This window comes from Mauremys reevesii, linkage group 3, assembly GCF_016161935.1.
Source record: "Mauremys reevesii isolate NIE-2019 linkage group 3, ASM1616193v1, whole genome shotgun sequence".
Lineage (NCBI taxonomy): Eukaryota > Metazoa > Chordata > Testudines > Geoemydidae > Mauremys > Mauremys reevesii.
The window spans coordinates 174,337,258-174,343,827 of NC_052625.1; positions in this window are offsets into that span (position 1 = coordinate 174,337,258).

The window sequence follows — 6,570 nt, forward strand, 5'->3', positions numbered from 1 at the left end:
AAACTGTGTGATTAAACAATAACAGAATACCATTTATTTAAATATTTTTGGATGTTTTCTACATTTTAAAATACATTGATTTCAGTTACAACACCAAATACAAAGTGTACAGTGCTCAGTTTATATTTGACTACAAATATTTGCACTGTAAAAAAACCAAGATAATATCTTTCTGTTGCAAGTACTATAGTGCAATCTCTTTTTATCATGAAAGTTGAATTTACAAATGTAGAATTATGTTTAAAAAACAACCCTGCGTTCAAAACCAAAACAATGTAAAACTTTAGAGCCTACAAGTCTGCTCAGTCCTACTTCTTGTTTTGCTAATTGCTCAGACAAACAAGTTTGTTTACATTTGCAGGAGATCATGCTGCCCGCGTCTTGTTTACAATGTCACCTGAAAATGAGAACAGGCATTGGTTCACATGGGACTGTTGTAGCCAGCGTCACAAGATATTTACGTGCCAAATGCCCTAAAGATTCATATGTCCCTTCATGCTTCAACCACCAGTCCAGAGGACATGCGTCCATGCTGATGATGGGTTGTGCTCAATAATGATCCAAATCAGTGTGGACCAACGCATGTTCATTTTCATCACCTGAGTCAGATGCCACCAACAGAAGATTGATTTTCTTTTTTGGTGGTTAGGGTTCTATAGTTTCCGCATCAGATTGTTGCTCTTTTAAGACTCTTGAAAGCATGCTCCACACCTAGTTCCTCTCTGATTTTGGAAGGCACTTTTGAAACCTTGGGTCGAGTGCCGTAGCTATCTTTAGAAATCTCACATTGGTATCTACCCTGTGTTTTGTCAGATCTGCAGTGAAAGTGTTTTTAAAACTAACATGTGCTGGGTCATCATCCAAGACTGCTATAACATGAAATATATGGCAGAAGGTGGGTAAAACAGAGCAGGAGACATAGTTCTCCCCCCAAGGAGTTCAGTCACACATTTAATTAACATATTGTTTTTTCTTTTTTAATGAGTGTCACGAGCATAGCCTCTGGAGTGGTGGCTGAAGCATGAAGGGGTATATGAATGTTTAGCATATCTGGCACGTAAATACCTTACAGTGCCGACTACAAAAGTGTGAGCGCCTGTTCTCACTTTTTGGTGGTGTAACTAATAAGCAGGCGCATTATCTCCAGTAAATGTAACCAAACTTGTTTATCTTCATGAATGGCTCTACAAGAAGTAGGACTGAGTGGACTTATAGGCTCTAAAGTTTTACATCGTTTGTTTTGTTTGAGTGCAGTTTTGCAACAAAAATCTACGTTTGTAAGTTGTGCTTTCATGATACAGAGAGTGTACTACAGTACTTGCATGAGGTGAATAGAAAAAATCAAACTTTGTTTTTAGAATGCAAATATTTATAAAGAGCACTGTACATTGTATTCTGTTGCAAGTGATATCAGTATATTTTAAAATGTAGAAAGACATCCAAAATAGTTAATAAATTTAACTTTCTATTCTATTGCTTAACAGTGCAATTAATCAGTTTTAATCAATTTTTTTTTTCAGTTAATCACATGAGTTAAGTGTGTGGTTAATCAACAGCCTTACTAAATATCCATGCTACTTTAAACAGTTGACTGTCATCTCCACTGCATGTGGAGTAAGGCATCTCATTTGCCCAGAGCAATATCTGATAGCTACTTTCGCAAGTGGCCTTCCTCTTGTTGCAGTCGGCATTCAATTAGAAGAATGAGTTAAGATATATTAGAAGATAGGGAGGTAAATGTTAAGAGCTCTGGTGTTTTAAAAAAAAAACAGCGCCCATGGGGAAAGCTTAACAGCACACATCTCTTCCTACCTATTGAGTGGCTCCAAGTGGATCCTTTACTCAGCCATTTTATGGGTTTCTGATTTTACTGCCACTTTTTTCTCTTGCTCCCATTTTCCACTGTCCTAGCAATCTGTTCCTTTCCTGAAGCTGTACAGGAGAAGGACTTTGTTGCTTGCACCTTTTGGTCCACCTAGCATGCCCTCTCTTTAGTAGGACAGAAGCAGCCTTGTATTAAGAGGCACCAGCTTCTCACTCTCTTCAATACTGCAGAAGGAATGGAACAATTCTGCAGCAGCAAGAGGACTTCTCAGCATTTTTTTCTTTTCTTTTTCTTTCTTTCATCATCCCCCACCCCCTGGTGCCTGGAGTGTATAGGGCAATATCTTACCCTCAGTGGAGAGGGCCACTAATTGTGGTGGTAGTTTATGGGGTATAAATTTGACTGTATACTACCATCTATCCACATGATGCTCACTGATTATCTGTGGGAAATGTACAGGAATCAAGGGTGGAATCTGGGCTAGAATAAGTGCCAGTTAATACGGTGTCAATTGAAGAAAATATACTCACTGTGCCACCATCACTACTTCCCTCTTTCATGTCTGTCTCCTGTTCTTCCTTGCAGTAACTTAAAATTCTATCTCCTTGGTTTTAATCCAATCCCTTTTTCATTTCATTCACTAAGACGATTAGTGACATCTAATGAAGTGTTTTGGATTTCAAATTTTATGCTCCAATTAAGTTAATAGAAGACAGGAGCATTACCATTGTCTGAAGCTGTCTGTAGACTCACAACGGCATCACTGCATTGGTTCATATTTGGAAGGCTTTTTGCAGCCTAGAAACTTCAGAATGTAGCTTCCATTATTAATAAAAATGTCCCAAAGGCCACAGATACAAGCAAGTTGAATTTGGTTTCTGAGCCATATGTTGGACAGTCTTGCTACAAGGATCAAGGGTAGCACCTCTCTCCTTAAAACATCTCTAGAGCAGTGGTTTGCAACCTTTTTTCATGGACGGGCCCCTAAAACACTTCAAATGGAGGTGTGGACGCCTTTGGAAATCTTAGACATAGCTTGCCCAGTGTGATAGTTTGGTCAGACACTTGTCTGGCCATTGAAGCTGATATTTGGGAAGGCAGTGTGTTCACAGGCAGGCTAGTAATGGAGATCTCCTATGCGATCAAAATTGCTGGTTTTGAGTCAGTAACCCTTTGCAATCTCATCAGCTGGTAGCTTGCCTACTTGTTAAGGTGGAGTGGATTGAGTGTGGGTTTGGGTGGGTGGGAGGGGGGGATCTTGTCTCTTACAGAAAATGTGTGACAGAGCAACATATTCAGAAATTAGTATATTTGTGTATTGCAGTTCAGATGTGCAGGCCTGTCTCACAGCATTCTAGTTGCCCACTAGTACTGTATAAATTGTGAGATGCTCAGACATTAAACTCATTATTCCTCACCGCCACCCACCCTGTTTCCCTGTGAGATAGGGAAGTGCTATTATCCCTTGTGCTCTAAGTGACTTGCCCAAGGATACATGGGAGGCCTTGCTCTTACTAAATCCTATGCTAGTGCCCTAACTACATCCTTCCTCTTCATTTTAGGAGGCTTCCAGAACCTTGGCGCTGTATCAGAACTTTATAAACTGTTTGCAAATAATTTATATTAGGTTTAAAAACTGGCACAATCCTACTCTAATGAAATCCCAGTAGACTAGGTTGTCCTTAGCAGGAACATGGCTGAGCAGGTAAGGACTCTGCCCCCTTCCTGGCCACACTGCCTCAATTGCACCTTTGGCCACAAGTTGGGTAAACAGGGTCCATGGAAGCAGCTCTCATGCTGAGGAAGTGGGTAGAGCTGTAGCTCTGCCATGTCTCCCCTTGTCCCTCTTGCAATGATTACTAGAATTGGACAGATGGGACAGAGGAATAAGCACCCTGAAAAGTGCTGCAGTAACTTACACTACTCTGGGACAGTGTAGTGTAAGAGGGGAGTAGGGGAAAAATTGACACTCAAACATCTGGTAAGCTGCTCCCTACACAAAGTTGAGCTTAACAGCTTCCTCTAGCCATTGTTTGGGTTTGTGGACTGTCTTGTGACCAAGAAGAAGAAAGTTTCTTACTGCAAGATTTCCTTCCTCACAGCACACAGATTCACAGATCCACGCCGCCTCATTAATTACTGCAATCAAGGTTCTCTCTTTTATGGGCTTTGCAACAAGTTGCTATAGTCACAGTTAAATGATAAATTTGCTGTTTAGCCAGCAAGCGCACTCAATTGGACAATATTGCACTGGCAAACTCTTCAGGAGGAAGCACATCCCCCTTTGTCTCTGACTCAGATTTGATTTGTCTCCGGAGTAGCAAGGGAGAGACTGGGGGTATATCTGCGCAGTTGTGCAGGTGCTTCCCATCATGGGTAGACAGACACATGACTTGCATCCGAAGAAGTGGGTATTCACCCACGAAAAACATCTGTTAGTCTATAAGGTGCCACAGGATTCTTTGCTGCTTCTACAGACACATGTGAGCTCTGCTTGAGCTAGTGTGCTAAAAACAGCAATGTGCTGGTGGCGGCTTGGGCTAGCCATCTCAATATGCACTTGGGGTCACATGGGATCGTACCTGGGTGACTGGGCTGAGCTATCCCTGTGGCCACACTGCTAGTTTTAGTGAGATCTGCTTGAGCTATCAATCATGTCTGTATAATCATGCTGGGAAGCTGCTGTGCTGGCATACCGTAAGGGCAAGATTTATAAAGGTATGGAGGTGCCTAAAGTTGCAGATTGAAGATCTACCTATCTGCAGATGCAGGCACCTAAATACCTTTATAAATCTGGTCTTAAAACTCAGTGGTGGTTAGATTCACCTTTTCCTTCTGATATTTCCCATGTTTGTAGATCTGTGTTGGTAGCAATGGTGGGAATACTAATGTAGACTGTCTGTCTGTTTCCCATCGTAAAATGGGGATGATAATACTTATTCCAGGGGTGTATTAATGCTTATGAAATGTTCTAAGATCCTCAGAGGATAGGCCCCAGATTTATCCCCAGACTTTCCTTGGCCCTGAATAACCCTTTATCTCAGTGGTTCTCAAACTTTTGTACTGGTGACCCCTTTCACATAGCACACCCCTGAGTGTGACCCCCCCCATGAAAAAACACTTTATATATTTAACACCATAATGAATGGTGGAGGCAAAGCAGGGTTTCAGGTGGAGACTGACAGCTCGTGACTCTCCATGTAATAATCTTGTGACCCCCCTGAGGGGTTCCGACACCCAGTTTGAGAACCCCTGCTCTACCTGTTGTCTATTTCCCATGTTGCCATTCTTGTCTACTACAGTGCTTTCCTATCTGCTTCATGCAGGGCCAAAGTGTGTTTAGATACCAGCCCAAATGAAAAGTAGCATAGATTTTCACTGCCACAAGCAGGGCCGGCTCCAGCTTTTTTGCTGCCCCAAGCTTCGAGGAAAAAAAGAAAAAGAAAATGATTAAGTTTCTGCCAAAGTGCTGCTGAGAAAGACGGGGAGTGAAGGACCCGCCACCGAATTGCCCCAGAAAATAAAGTGGACTGATTGAGTTGCTGCCGAAGTGTCATCCCCACCTACCCAGATGTGCCATCCCAGCAATGGACAGACATGCCGCCTCTTTCGATTAGCCGCCCCAGGCACCTGCTTCCTTCGCTGGTGCCTGGAGCCAGCCCTGGCCACAGGGTGAGCACAAGACGATACATTCCCTTTCTGAATGGTCCAAAGGGCAGGGGTTCTGCACTGGCTGCACCACGAGTGAGCTGTTGCACAGGAGGGCAGGATCACCGAGCTGCTGCTGCTTCCTCTCCCTGCCCCTTTGTGCGGTGCTGAGTGTCCACAGAAGAATAGAGGGAACAGTTGCTACTCTCTGAAGTACTGGAATTGTATTTGTGACACTCTCACCAGGGGCATCGTGATTAAAACTTTTGATTTATTATTTTAAATAGTTTAAGGTTGTTGATGGGTTTTGTTCCCTAGGCAGAACTTTCTCCATAGGGTGTGACCCTGCACTCCATTGACTTCAGTGGGAGTTGTTTCAACTGGGTTAAGATCGCTCTCAGTCTTTTCTATTTATTTATTTATTTATTTTAAGACGTGGGTTTTGGGGTCAATCCTTAATTCCAAGTGCAGGGTGAATTCCTGGTGATTTTTGGGAAAAGCACCTTCCAGCTTGCAAGTGGTTTTGTTCGATAATTTTTGCTTCTTCTTGTTTCCTGCTAGGAAATCTGTCCGTACCTCTCCGCTAGAGAAACCATTTCTTTCTCCTTAAATGAACCAAAGTCATTAATGATTTCTCTTTCTTTTTTTTTTTTTCCCCCTTGGGGAAAAAAGCACTCAAGAATGCATTCTCATTACAGTGCCTGGTCTTCCCCTTAGCACTCTTTGATTTAAAAAAATTTGTTTTGCTTCTTTTATTGAACCTATATTCTTATTTACTTGTAAATCCCTTAATGTTTAATATCTCTTTCGCTGCTAACTTCCTTCAAAGATTTTTTTAATTCTCTTTATACGTCCCTTCTTGTCTCTCAAAGCTATGTTTATGTAGAGAGATTTAAATATGTATCTAAATATGTTAGATTGCCATTGTAACATGATCTTCAAAGACTTGAACTGAATTCATTTTGCTGCATCCTTTATGTCAAACAGTTTTCTTAGCATTCCATTGGGAGCATTGCTATATGTACCCAATTCTGTGTAATGCTAATTGCCCCTTTATTGTCACTGAAGTCAGTGGCACTTCTTATGTAAGTAAAGGT